General features: G+C 57.8%; 1 protein-coding gene across 10 annotated transcripts in view; it reads right to left on the bottom strand.

Annotated features, from left to right (window-relative positions):
- PITPNM2 (phosphatidylinositol transfer protein membrane associated 2) overlaps positions 1–14738 on the bottom strand; it is a 144448-nt gene that overhangs the window by 68703 nt on the left and 61007 nt on the right. For 3 of the 10 annotated variants that reach the window (XM_027124959.1, XM_027124961.1, XM_027124951.1), the window contains exon 1: positions 6904–7960. The exons of 4 other annotated variants lie outside the window; for them this stretch is intronic. The gene's annotated coding sequence lies outside the window, so the exon portion shown is untranslated. Of the gene's footprint in view, positions 1–6903; positions 7961–11225; positions 13496–14738 lie in introns of those variants that run through there. 3 more of the 10 variants (XM_027124955.1, XM_027124954.1, XM_027124953.1) reach the window with 2 other exon arrangements.

A 14738-nucleotide genomic window follows, 5' to 3' on the forward strand; every position in this document is an offset into this window, starting at 1 on the left:
GCAAGGTCCTGTTGGAAAGTTCTTACGCTTGAGCAGTCTGTCTCCCTGGGATGCAACCCAGTCCTGAGGCTGGCTCTTCAGGGCCTCGTTCAGCTTTTCTTGCCCAGGACACCATAAAGCAGGCGTCCAAACGGCACACCCTCTCCAGGGTGGCTGAGCCCTTGGCAACCACCTCCTGGGCTCTGGGCTCTGATTCTGTTCACAGTGGCAAAGCTGCCCTAGCTGACAACAGAGCCTGAGGCTGCTAAAAGCCCCAGATCTGTTTCCTGGAACCAGCTGCCAGCCCACTGCTCCCCCCCCGCCAGCCGAACAGGCCCGCCCTTTACCTGGTGACACTCTGCCTGCTGGGTAGAGCGGGTGGGAGAGTGTCCCCCCCAAATTCATGCCCAGCTGGAACCTCAGAATATGACCTTATTTGGAAATAGGGGCTTTGAGGGTGTAATCAGTTAAGGATCTCGAGAGGAGATCATCCTGGATTTAGGATGGACCCAAAATCCAGTGACAGGTGTCCTTATAAGGAGAGGACACAGAGATACACACAGAGGAGACAACCATGTGGACACAGAGACAGAGATCAGAGAGATGCGGCCACAAGCCAAGGAACACCTGGGGCCACCAGAAGCTGGAAGAAGCCAGGAACGCTCCTCCCCTAGAGCCTTCAGAGGGAGCGTGGCTCTGCAGATACCTTGATTTCAGACTCCTGACCTCCAGAACGGCGAGACAACATACCTATGTGGTTCTAAACTACCCAGCCTGAGGTCCTTTGTCACAGCAGCCCCTACACTAGTTCACTGGTTTGCAGCATCAGGAAACAGGACACAGCCTGAGCTGACCACATGGACATTAGCCAGCGTCCCCCTGCTCTGGGAGCGTTCAGGAGAAAAGGTAATGGCGTCCTGGCTGGGAGGGTGACACCAGTGCGCGGCAGGACAGAGCAAGCCTGTCACCAGGCTCTCAAAAGGGCTGCAGCCCGATTAGCTAAGGTCACTTGAGGGGCCGGCGAGAAGCCCTTCTCCGTCTGCTATGAAGACACTTGAGGGGAAGTGGCTGCTGGACGTGGAGCCGCCCTGCCTCCCTGCTTTCCCCATGCCGGGGCCTGGACAGCCTGTTCTAATCTCCCACACGTGGTCAGGCCAGACAAGCCTGCCTGAGTCCTCAGGTGCACCAGCCCCAAGCAAGCGGCCCCGGAAGCACTCCTTGGGTGAAGGCCTAACCCAGGCACCGCAGCTTCTCTGATGAGAAATGGTAGCCCCCTACCCTGACCTTTGCCTCAGCACCCCTTCCTGTCTCATTTTTGGAGAACCTCTCATTGGGGGTGGGGAGCTGGCCAAGGCTTCTGGAAGCTTCGGAACCGAGACCAGGGTTCCCCTGGGATCCTGCCAGGTATGGGAGCTGAGACAGCTGAGCATCAGCAAACCCCTGGCTCTCCACCCTGCCAGCTCTGCGGACGCTGCCGTGCCAAGAGGCAAGGTCAGGGTCATCATAGGGCCGATGATGTCGGCGCTCAAAGGGCTTCGCCATGGCCAAGTGCAGCATCTCTCCAACTGAGGCACAGGGGTGAGCTGTTTTAGAAACGTCTAGTGAGCTTGTTCAAAATGCAGATTCCTGGCCCTCCCTCCAGGCCTACTGAATTAGAACCTCTATGTGAGAGACCCGGGACCCTGCATTTTGTACAGGTTCCCCAAGGATACTGGGGAGCTCACCAGAGGATGCAAACACGTGGCCTGGTTCGACCTCTTCATGCAGGTGGAGAGAGCAGTCATAGGACAGGTCACACGGCAGAGCCTGGCTGGTGAGGGGACGCATGCCGGTGTCCCCCTGGGCTTGGAATCAGGTGACTGACCCTCCTGTGCTCAAAGAGCCCTTCGCCCAGGTGAGGATTCTCCACGGGCCCGGTCAGCTCCACAGGCACCTGGTGTTGACTCTCTCCAGCCATCATGTCACCCCCCGCACCCCCCGCACCCCGGCTTGCTTTTGAGCTCAGGCCCTGCGCCTTGCTCACAGCCATCTCCCCAGGGCCTGGCCAGAGCAGCTGCTCAATAAAGCCAGTCGCCTGGCAAATGTTTGTTAGGCAAATGATCTGAAGTCCAAACTCTGTCCCAGAGCTGCCGGCTGACCTCAGGCAGCTCACTCAACCCCTCTGCCCCCGCATGAAAAGACTCTGGTCATCTGCCTTGGCCACTGCACAGGGCCGCAGCCAGACTCACCCGGTAAACCGGATGCAATATGCTTTGGAGACTGCAAAGCCACATCCGGGCATGCGTCCTGCACACTGGTAATTCACAACCATCAAGTCTGCACTGGCTGCCTGGCAGTGAGCTGAGAGTCCAGGGTAGCAGGACCCAGCCAGGAGCCTCTGCTGGCGGCCTGGGGCAACGGGACAGAGCCCAGGGGCAGGTGAGCCACCCCCGCAGTGAGGCAGGCAGATCCCAGAGGCTCTGCTGTCTCCTCCCAGCACGGCTCACTGCTCAAGGGTGTAAATCCTGCCCTAGTGCCACACCCACCGTGGGGACAGCGCCCAGGCCCTGAACGTTATCAGGCGGCAGATAGAAGGTAGTGCTACTGAGGTCCAGGGAGCTGGACGAGGTAGGTCCCTGGCCCTCCGTGGGCCTCAGTTTCCCAGCTAAAGCAGAGGGGTTTGAGTGAGACCATCTCCAAGGGCCCTAGGACCATGCAGGCAGTGGCTCTGTGCCCTGGGGTGCCCCCCCCACAGAAGATGCTTGCTGATGTCCACTCCCCAAACCCCCTTCCCCCCAACAGAGAGAGACAGGCCTTGTGGGGCACCCGGGTCGGGCAGCTCAGAGGAATGCGGCGCTTGCCGAGGCAGGAGCCCTCCCGCCGGCTGCCATACTCGGGTCCAAATGGACTGCCAAGCGGTCGGAGAGAAGCCCAGCTGCCCGTGGGACGGAAGCTCTTCTCCAAGGCCCACTGTGTAGAGCCTCTTCCTCAGGCTGCACACGAGGCTGCCTGCCTTCTCAATGACCTCACAGGACCAACCGGTTCTTCAGCCCGGACTGGTGGCGGGGACACCACTGAGGGCTCTGCATCGACATGACCCTTCATGCATCGGCCCAACCTGGATCGACTCTGGGGCAAGAGGCATCCCAAGAATGTCATGCACCGTGTGGGCGCTGCACAGAAGGAACGTCACCGTGTCCCCTGCTCTTTTCTGGGTCCAGAGGAGGCCCCTCCTTGGCACTGTGGCCACGCCCAGCTCCAGCAGTGAGATACACCTCTGGGCCTTGGTTTCCCCAACAGTGACACTGCTGTGCCACGTGCCCTCAGGTGGCTGGCGGGGCCCAGGTCTTCGTCTTCTAGGCCACAGGCAGCTTAGTGACCACACCTCTGACGGGAGGTCCCTCTGGCCATGACACAGCACTGGCTCTCCAAACATCTGGGGACATGTAAAGCAGCAGCCGGCCTGGCCCTGATCCTAGGACGACCTTTGGTACAGAGTGGCCATTTGAAACGAATCCTTTTCTTAAGTCCTACCCTGGAGGACTGCCCTAGGAAGCAATCACCCGCGACATCTCGCTCCTTCTACGGGTCCATTCTCAGCCAGCCAGCGCCCGCAGTGGGAGGACCACCCCCGTCCTGCACGGGGCGACACTCAGGCTCACGGGATTGAGTGGCTTCTGCAGGTCACACAGCCAGGACTCAACCCCGGGTCCACATGGCTAACAAGTTCTGCTCTCCCTGCCACCCCAAGGACAGCCTCCACCTCCCAGTCTCCCCATCCCAGGAACCCGGAATCTGGACGAAGGACTTTAGCCACGCAGTTAGCAGGGGCCCAGCGGGCAAATGCATCCAGGTAGCCAGAGTGTTTTAAATGCCCCGTTCCCGGCTCCCTGTCTGTGCGGCCTGCTGCAGCCCTGACAAAGCCCGGTCACAGCTACAGGAGGGGATAATGGTTGTCCACACCTCGAAAGCTGTGAAGTGCTTGGCAAGGCACAGGGCGACAGGCAGGGTGGGAGCCGGCTGGGATCGCGGTGCTCTGCCCACACCCTCTGTGACCCTGCTGTGCAGAGCAGGAAACTGAGGCTCGGAGAGGTCAAGGGAGTGCTCTGAGGTCTCACACCCGGGCTGATGGCAGAGTGGGGACAGGACGAGCGGCTCTGACTTGTTCCCGCCTCCGTGCTCCCCCAGCGCGGTGGGCCGCCGAGGGTGTGAGATGGCCCCGAACTCCCCCTTGGTGCTGCCTCCTGTCCTCCCTGCGACCTTCTGCGCTGCCTTCAGAGAGGAGGGGGGACCTGGTGAGGAATGCTCTTCTCGCTACGGCAGCAAGGTGAAACTGCAGCGGAGCCCGCTCAGGCGCCGGGCTCGGGTGCCACCACGCTCGCTTTGTCGGGGAGACGATCGAGGCTGGGGTGGCCCACGGGGAGCAGAGCCGGAACTCCCAGCAACCACGCAAGGATTTACCGAAAGGGGCTCTCCGGAGCCCGGGGGGCAGCAGAAGGTCACAAGGCTGACAGCATGGGAGGGTATGCTGCAGCTCGGACCAAAACTAAACCAGCGCCCCATCAAGAAACCATCAACTTTCTCCAGGCTTGGGGAAGGCAGCAGGCTCTGTCCTCTGGAGGAAGAGACTCAGGCCCCGGGGAAGGCCTCAGCAAGCCCAGGGAGGGAGCTGGGGAGAAGCTTAACCTTGGAGGCCCTTGTGTCCAGGGAGAGCCCTGCCTCAAGAGAGTGTAGCCTGGCCATGACCTGAAAGGGCCCCTACAATGGCTCCTTCTCCCCTGCAGGGCGGGCCGGTCATCGGTTTTGTTCACGTGGCTTCTTGTGGGCTCCCTAAGGTACAAACCCTCCTCTGTTATATCACTACTGTGTGAATCTCTGGGGAAAAGCCCTCAAACACCTGTCTTTTTTCTTTCTTTCACATAATCTCTAATTTACAGAAAAGTTGCAAAGATAACATAAGAACTCTCAGATTCTCTCTACCCAGAATCGCTGTTTAAATCATTTGCTTTACCAATGGTGCACTCTCTCTTTGCATACCTATATTCATGTATCTGTATACTCCAAACCTTGCAGTCTCTTCTGAGCCATCGGAGAGTAAGGTACCGGGATATCTAAATGCATGATAACAAATCCTGATGCCAATTCGGGGGTTCATTGCCAAGCACCCTCACACCTGCCTCCTCCAGGCTGAGGTGCATGAAGTAGCTGGTGCTATCTCCAGGTTACAGATGAGGAAACTGAGGCACAGCGTCCAGGGGTACGTGGCCCTCCTTCTACACCGAGCCATCCACACCTAAGTTCTCAGCATAAAACACACAGGCCCACTCCGCAGACTGTCTTCCTGATGACAAGACGATGTCTTAATTTTTTGTTTTCTTTTTGGCCGCGCCATGCGGCATGCGGGACCTTAGTTCCCCGACCAGGGATCGAACCCGTGCCCCCTGCAGTGGAAGCGTGAAGTACTAACTACTGGACCGCCAGGGAAGGCCTTAGATGATGTCTCAATTTTTAAAAGAAAGTGAGCCAGGTTGCCCCCACAGGAGAACACAGACGGATCAGGACCCAATCAAGATTGTCTACAGTGCAGCAGCAGGCGGGAGTGGTAGGCTGGGGTGGGCACCAGCGAGGGACTCCCCACTCCACCCGGGGCCGCCGCCTCCTTCAGCGCCTGCCCTCTGCTTCTTTCCTTTTCTCTCCTCAGACAACTGGGATGGAGGGACTCCTCCCTGGAGGGCAAGGACTGGGTCTCCCCTTCATCCCAAAGCCTGGTGGCATGGGGCCCATTGCAGAGCAGGCTGCATGTGTAACTGATGAATGAATGAATGAATGAATGAGTCAGAGATCTGAGTTCTGGTTCTGCCACAGGGTGGGCTACTCAACTGCTCTGAGACTCAGTTTCCTCATATGTAAAAATGGGACAACACCAAGCACTTCTAAAGTGGTTGCAAATTGTTAAATTAGATGAGATTTGTGAAGGCGCCGGCGAGGTGGGTGTTAAGATCCCAGTTCAGAGTTTGATCAGGGAAATGAACAAGACAATGGGGAGAAATGGAAAGCACAGCTGAAGATGCCCAAATATGAACAATGTGGGGAAGGCACGCATGCACACATGGCCTCGCAGCTCAGCACCTCTGAAGCTTAGCAGTCTCTCTCTGACGACCCCCCCTTTCTTTCAGCTTGAGACCCTCAGCAGCCCAGGATGAAAAGCTGGCACCCAGGGCTTCCTCTGCAGACACAAATGTGCTAATGTCTGTAACACCTGACAACGTAGCAGAGCCTGGGCGGTTGTGGAAAAGAGGAACAGTAAGAGAGGGAGGTAGCTCTTTCCAGAAGTGGACACGAACGGTCTGTCTCACTCAGGTAAGACACAGAGCTAAAAAGCAATGCATAGAAAGGACAGCTCTGCGATCTTATCAGTACCGGGAACTGTTTATAGGAGATCATGTTATCAAGGGCAGAATGCCAGCTGGTACATGCACCCCTGATGGCAAAAGGGAAAACCGTATCTGTGTGTGTGTGAGTGTGCATGTGTGTGACTGCATATATGTGTGTATTTAGGGACGTCGCACAGCAGACCAGGAGAATTTAACGTTCACGAGCTTCTGTTCTCCTGCACGATTTCTTAAGCCATTTGCGTAAAAAGATGAACTGCCACCCCTGAGAGATTTTCTCAGTCTGGGCAACAGGGCTGGGTTGGGGCACAGGCTCAGCCTCCCGAGGCAGTCGTGGTCCCGAGTCCTAGAGTCCCTGACGCTGAACCAGCACCGCCTGTCCTGCCCGACACAGCCTGGGTGGGGGACGCCAGCGCGCAGGGGAAGACAAACCAAACTTTCCCCATGGAGCATTACGGGCTTCGCGAGGTTTGTCCGAACCACCACGCTTCCCACCGAGCCCGCCCCTGAATCCCAGTGCTCCCGTGGAATTAAAGAAGAGAGAGCCACTCACCGCCCGAAAGCCAGCCAACACGGCGACTATTCCACTTTTCCTGGAATGAGCTTTCCACGCTTTCGGCGGCTGGAGCCATCGGCAGCCGGCAGCCAGGGCTCTCACCTCTGCGACCTGCTCTCACACCCTCTGCAGCTCTTTACGCTGCTTTCAAGTAAGGCACCGCTACGTGAAATCGCACTAAGAAAGAGGGCTGGCTCCCGGTGCCAGAGGACACGGGAGGGAGGTGGGGAGGCTGGCACAGAGCACTCAGGATTCACTTTGGATGAAAGCGGGCGGGTTGGCGGAGCCTTGCCTCCCTCCCCCTCCATCGCCAGCCCTGCTCTGCCATCCTCCCGACTTGCTGATTAAACACACACGTGGACTGCCAAAGCAACCCGCACCCTGGACGCCCATGAAAGAGCCCGGGGGGCAGAGTAACTCCAGCTGCAGCCACCTCCCGTGGAGGCTGCGAGCAAAGCTGAGAATGAACGCCGCCACTCACGGGGCTGACCTTTTACGTGTCACATCAGATTTTCCGTTCGCCAGCAAACCAAAACCCAACCAAGCCCAACCAGCACACCGCCTCCCCACCCATCGCACGACTCGTAAAACCCATCAGAATTTACAGCAAACCAACCAGAATCCAGACGCGGCTAATGTCATTAAGAAGCCTGCACAGCGCCCAGATGCCAGGAGGGTCTCGGTGACAGATGCCAGCCTCAAAGCAAAGGAAAAGCAACACACAGCACAGACGCTGCAGACACAAAAGCATTTTCATCCTGCCCAACAGGAACCGATCTGATTATCAAAGGGAAGCACCGAGGACTCAGAGTCTAAGGCGGCTTTAGTGAAACAGGCTTTGGGGGATGAACAAATGTAGTTTAAAGAGACCTGACCACAGACCCAGACCGGAGGGGGGCTGGGGCTGGGGGTGGGGGGCCCTGCCTCGGGCCGTCTGTTTTTAAAGCAATCCGCCAGAGATAATGCTGAAAACACATGTATAATCCAATCAGAAGCCTGACTCTGAGACACATGCCTGAATGTCTAGACTCCCTGCCATTTCAGCCCCCAAGGTGGGGACCACGTTCAGAGCTGACTTGTTCCCCCCCCCCATACCTGAACCAAACTTTCAAGTCTCCTTGTGAGTCACTGGTGTTCACTTTCTATTTAAAGATCACACAGGGCTTCCTCTCAAGCACCATTCAAACCCATGGCTTCTAAGAACTGGGTGCTAAATCCGTTTTCTTCGGGCCTCACTTTCCATCAACACAGACGTTCTAGTTGACAGCGAGGGGTTCTTTTTCCATCACCTGCTGCCAGAAGTGCAGAGGTAATGGGAGCGGCGCGGATCCTGAGAATGCCCCTGGGACGGGCGGCTGACGGATTAACCTCACTGATTCCTTCCAGGAGAGCCATGCAGAAGCCGTCCTGAACGCCATGGCTGGAGATGGGGTAGAGACAAGGGAAAAATCTCGACCCACTGGGCAGCAGTCTCAGGATCCTGTCTGAACCGAACTCTGCTGAGGGGCTGTCCCAGACAGATGGTGGTGCCAGGACAGCCAGGCTGCCAGGACCCCCTCTGCCGGGAACCAGGCAGAGGCTGATCTTCACTACACCATCTTCTCGGAGATGCTTGGTTACGGGGACAAAACATTTCCCTACTGAACTCCATTTTCAGGCAAGAAAGGATTAGACAGAGAAACCTGTACCCGGCCATCGACACTCGGTAGACCTGCCCCAGCTGGGGTGCACGTGCATGCCCCTAAATTCCCTTCCCTTCCCCCTGGTCAGACCACGGTCCAGGAAAGCAGACTGCTCATGGTGTGTAGCAATTAGGCTGAAAACTGGAAGAGCAACGGACAGCCACAGACCCAAGCACCAGGAGTCGGGAGTGGGCTTCTCACAGCCACCCTGGAGGAGAGACCCCCCCACACACCCAAACTCTGAGCTCTGAGTCAGGCCATGCCTCTCCCTCCCTCTCTCCCTCCACCCCAGCTACTCCAGGGAAAACAGCAGCCCACGTGACCAGGACAGAGCCTGCCTTGCTAATAAACCCATCCTAAGGCTCTGACAGTTTTAGCAGAAAATTACCTTTCAGGAAGAAAATGTAAGGAAGGGGAAGAGGGGAGACAAAATGTTAGAGCTGGGAGCCACACGCCACAGGAGCCGGCCTGGGGCTGGTCCAGCAGCCCCCCATGTCTGCGGAGGTCCCCCAAGCTCCCCATGCTGACGGCCTCAGGGAGCCGCCCCTGGCACGCAGCTCTGCCGGCAACTCATGCCTGGAGACGGGAGGGCGCCTCGGAGACAGAGGGACGGACGGACGGACGGATGGATGGAGGAGCCGCGAGCCGGGCAGGGACGAAGGAGGGAGGAAGGGAAGCCAAGAGGAAGGGGTGGGGAGAGAGGAGAGGGAGGGAGGGAAGAGGGAGAATTGATTCTCTCTCCTCCACTGGGACCACTGAGCTAAGTTGCCATGGAGAAAGGGGAGCCGCTGGCAGAGCCTGAGGCGGGTGGAGGAACCTTATGCCAGAGGGAAGGCATCAGCTCAGAGCCAATCCCCACACTTCTGGTGCAGCCCCCACCAAACCAGGCCTTCTGGGCCCGAGGCGGCCAGACTGGGAGGGGAACTGGCCTGACCCAGTGGGGCAATAGCAGCAGTTCTCTGCCCCCTGGAGGAGAGGGGGGTGAGGGGGCAGGAGGTTCAAGTCTTCCTCTCCAGGCTCACTGGCGCTCCCCGCCCCTCATCTAACACCACGCCAGTCCAGCCAGACTCCCCGGGGACTGAGGGGACCAGAGACTCTCCCAGCGGCCTGGGTACCACCTGAGGCCCTGGTGTTTGGGGAGGCATTCAGACCTCCACCTGCCTCTCGGTTTCTAAAAATTAGTCTCCAGACCCCGAGTCACATTTCCCCATGAGTTTCGGCCACATTTCCCACCCTCAGGGATGAGGGCACGTCCAACTAGGGGAGGACCTCGATGCACAGAACCTCCTATGCAGGAAGTGGAGAAGGACGAAGGGGGTGAGCCCTCCTGGGTGGACGGCCCTGCGGGTGGACAGCCCTGCCGGGTGGACGGCCCTCCCGGGTGGACGGCCCTGCCGGGTGGACGGCCCTCCCGGGTGGACGGCCCCTGAAGGCTCCGTGGCCCTGGCTCCCTGCGGTTCTCCCACACTGGGCTGGCTCTCCCACCTGCCGGCGCTAGCCCTGCCACAGCTCCTGTCCACGACCCCAGCTCCAGGACTGGCCGTGGCTACTGGCCCTGCACCCATTCCAAGCTGCAGGAATGGGGCGAGGGAGGCCGGGGCTGGGGTCTCCGCTCCTCCCCTTGGAGACGACATGACAGGGGCGCATCCAGGCCCACCTCTGGGCCCCCACTCCTGATCTCAAATGGGCACAACCCTGCCACCTCCTAACCTGGACACCAAAACAGCAGGGGCCAGTGGAGGGGCGTGGACACCATCTCAGGGACGCTGTCTCCTCAGGTGGACGGGAGCATGGCAGGCACAGCACCCATCGTCCCACCTCCCCTCGCTCCCCACGGTCGGGACAGAGGCCCCGGAAAGGCTGAAGCCAACGCAGAGGCCAAGGCCTTGCAGCTCTGACACAGAAAGACTTGAGGGCGGACCCACTGGAGTCCTATCTCTGAATGCCATGACCTGGGAAGCATTCTTCTCTTCACAATCCTCTTCTCACTTGCCCCCTCGACGCTTTATTATGAAAAGGTTCACACAAACAGCAAAGCTGAACACATTTCCTAAAGAACACCCATACACACACTACCTACATCCTACCGTTTCCTCTCACTTTTTTTTTTTTAATTGGGGGTAGGAGCTTATTAATTAATTAATTTATTTTTGCTGTGTTGGGTCTTCGTTTCTGTGCGAGGGCTTTCTCTAGTTGTGGCAAGCAGGGGCCCCTCTTCGTCGCGGTGCGCGGTCCTCTCACTGTCGCGGCCTCTCTTGTTGCGGAGCACAGGCTCCAGACGCGCAGGCTCAGCGGCCATGGCTCACAGGCCTAGTTGCTCCGCAGCATGTGGGTTCCTCCCAGACCAGGACTCGAACCCGTGTCCCCTGCATCGGCAGGCAGACTCTCAACCACTGCGCCACCAGGGAAGCCCTCCTCTCACTTTTAATGTGGCAAAACACCTATAAAACTGACCATTTTTGCCATTTTAAAGTACACAGTTCAGAGGCACGGAGTGCATTCATGGTGCTGCGTCACCGTCACCTCTAATTCCAGAACATTTTCATCACCCCCAAACCTAACAGGCACTCACTCCCCATGCCGCCCCCCCGCCCAGCTCCGGGCAACCACCAGTCTGCTTTCTGTCTCTGGATTTACCTGTTCTGGACAGTTCACATCAATGGGATCATCCACTCTGTGGCCTTCTGTGTGCGGCCTCTTTCACTTTGCATCATGTTCTCGAGGTTCGTCCACTTTGTAGCCTGGGTCAGTGCTTCCTTCCTCTTTACGGCTGAATCATAGCATCGGATTCATAGGACACGTGGGCTGTTTCCAAGCTTTGGTCTATCGTTCTCTTACTTTCAGAATGAGTTTTTCAGAGTCCAGTGATGTTTCCTGAAGCCTCTCCTATGGGATTTGGGATTCGGTCTCAAAGGTGCAGTCCCGGAGGCCCCAAACAGAATGTTAATCCTTGTCTGGCCTTTTCATTAAAGCATTGCTCCCCACTGGGTAATCGAGCCTGTGTGTGGGGGGGGTCTGCCTGGCCCTGGGGACTGAGGCAGAGGTCCCAAAGCACATGTGTGGCCAGCGAGTGGGCTTTGGTCTCCTCTGTCCCAAGAAGCAGCCCTCTGGGCAGCAGGACACGTGTGCACACGGACTCCGTTATCCACGCTCTGAGGCTCAACGCACCCAGGTTTGAGTACTCTCTTACACTCCCTGGAGGCCTGACTAGCAAGCCATTTCCCCTCTCTGAGCCTCAGCTTCTCCATCTGTAAAAAGGTGGGCAACAGTCTCTACCACTTGGGGTTGCTCTAGAGATGAGACTGGCGCTACCCTATGGAACCTTCTGGGTTGACGGATGCGTTCTACGCCTGGCTGTCCAGTACGGCCGCCACTAGCCCAAGAGCTACTAAGCACCTGAAATGTGACTCGTGTGACTGGACAATGGAATTTTTAATCTTATTTCACTTATTTAAAATTAAGAAGTCACACGGGGCTGGTGGTGATCACCCTGGACAAAGCAGCTCTAAGGACTTACTGGGATGGGAAGGTAGGACACGGCCCAAGCCCATCACCTATAGCTCCTCCGTCTCTCCTTCATCCCTTCCTCTCCCTACTTACCCCATGGTGTCTGGGCAGTGGAGTGAGCTTCTGTCTGCAGCCTGGCCCCCAAGGCTCCCTCTAAAAGGACAGAGGGTGGGCAGTTGGGTGCCAGCTGGGGAGTGGACGTGGTAGACTCCATAATGATGTAGGTCCCTGAACCGCTAACCTCTCCTCCTGTCCCTACTGGCCCTAGACCCCTATTCTAGAACCCCATCTCCTGCCGTTTCCCCCGGCAACTCCTGAGGTCATCCCTAGAACATCCGGGCAGGAGATGAAGGATTGGAATAGACCCTCCCCCCATTCCTAAAGTGGCAGCAGTGGACCCCCGTGGGGTTGTGCAGGGGTTTCGCGGTCTCGGACTGCGCTGTCTCGGGTCCTCAGGGACACCTTCCCACGTGCACAAAGCTGTTCTCACAGGTTTGTGCCCTGGCGCAGCGGCTGGACTAGAATCCAAACCTAACTTTGCAGATGCAGAAACCCAGACTCAGCTGGTGGAGCACACGGCAAGGCGGGAGGAACTGGGGCTGAAGCCCAGGCCCCCAACTCCCCCCAGCCTGGCTGGCATGGGCCTCCTGAGAGGCAGGAGACTCTGGAACAGGCCCGGGTAGGAGGGGGCACCCAGCACTTGACCCCGTGCCAGGGCAGGTCAAGGGCCCGGGCGACGGCTGTGTGGCTTCAAAGCCAGAACTGAAGCCTGGCCAAGCCATCCCACTGCTATCCCTCACCCACCCGAACCCCTCCCAAGTCGGGGAGAAGTGACATCTCGGGGGTGGCCGTGGAAAAACTTAAACGCAACCACGAACAACCATAACTGCGGTTGTGCTCTGAGCCCACCCACAGGTATGGGTCACCCAGAGCTGGGAATGGCCGCTGAGGACCGCGGGCCCGGCTGGCTCCCCCTCCCCCTGCAAAGCCTTCTCTTAGCTTCCCGCATGCCCCTTCCACCCGACAGGATGGCCACAGGGATCCCCCTGTGCCCTGAAGTCACCTGGTCTCACCCCACTCACAGGGGAAGGCCTGGAGGCCCTGCCCTGCCTGCCTCGGGGCATCTGTACCCAGGCGCCCTCTGCCCAGAGCTGCCTCCCCCGTAGCCTCGGCTCTGGGACCCTCCTCACTGAGGCCTTCCTCGACCCCCTTACTTATTTCAAACTCAGCCCCAGCCCCAGCACTCCCCTGACTTTCCCATTTACTTCATAGTTTTGATCCTCATCTAATATACTGTGGGCTTTTCTTTCTTTTATTTTTCTTTTTTGAATTGTGGTAAGATACACGTAACATCAAACTTACCATCTGAATCATATATATATATATATATATATTTTTTTTTTTTTTGCTGTACGTGGGCCTCTCACTGTTGTGGCCTCTTCGGTTGCGGAGCACAGGCTCCGGACACGCAGGCTCAGCGGCCATGGCTCACGGGCCCAGCCGCTCCACGGCATGTGGGATCTTCCCGGACAGGGGCACGAACCTGTGTCCCCTGCATCGGCAGGCGGACTCCCAACCACTGTGCCACCAGGGAAGCCCTGAATCATTTTTAAGTGTACAGTTCAGTGGCATTAAGGACATTCACCCTGTTGTGCAGCCGTCACCACCGTCCATCTCCAGAACTTCATCTTGTAAAACTGGAACTCTGTCCCCATTAAACACTGACTCCCCATTCCACCCTCCCTCCGGTCCCTGGCACCCACCACGCTACTTTGAACCTAACTGCTTAAGGCACCTCATGTAAGTGGAATCATGCAGTATCTGTCCTTTTGCGTCTGGCTTATTTTACACAGTGTAACATCTTTTGGGTTCATCCATGGTGTAGCACGTTCTTTTTTTAAAGTTGTCTTTCCCACTGGAATGGAGGCTTCATGGGGGCAGGGATTTTGGTTGGGTTGTTTTCACTGCTGTATCCCCAGGGTCTAGAAGACAGCCTGGGACCCAGCAGGCACTGAACGAGTCTTTGGAATGAATGAATGAGCGTGTGAGTGAATGAATGAAGACTCTGTAGAGGACAGTACCCCACCCCACAGGTCTGGGTCTGCCCCTCCCCCACACTGTGGACCAACTCCCAGCGACGGTGGCCCCGCCGCATGGCTTTAGACCCCTGCCCTGGAGTCCCAGGCCCACCGTCCCAAGGGGTGACCACACTCAGCGCCCGCAGGACCCCCCCCGCCCAGTTGATGGTGGGCTTTCCCCCTAGACATGGCACACGCATGGGAAGATTATTACAGGGACAGACAGGGTTCCCGGCCGTGCATGTGACAATGTGCCTTGGAGCCTCACAGTGGCGCTGTGGGCAGTGAGGAAGGATAGAGGTGGGCGAGGGCCCAGATGCCCCCAACGTGGGGAGGCCAGCACAGGCAGGGGGTCGGGAGACCTGGCCTAGACCTAGCCACTGCTCAGAGCGGGGCTCACACCCAGCTGGTCCCTCGCCTTCCACCTTCTCCACATCCTACTTGTTTTACTCTCTGAGAACTTGCTTTACTCCTGTTTCTGGGCTAGAGGAGCTCAGACCCCTTGTGCACACGCAGCAAGCCTGAAGGGGCACCAGTGCTCCAGCCAGGCCGGCCAGCGCGTGGC

The sequence above is a fragment of the Aethalodelphis obliquidens genome, unplaced genomic scaffold (assembly GCF_003676395.1).
Source record: "Aethalodelphis obliquidens isolate GAN/ISIS:26980383/991018 unplaced genomic scaffold, ASM367639v1 scaffold28, whole genome shotgun sequence".
In the NCBI taxonomy this organism is placed as follows: domain Eukaryota; kingdom Metazoa; phylum Chordata; class Mammalia; order Artiodactyla; family Delphinidae; genus Aethalodelphis; species Aethalodelphis obliquidens.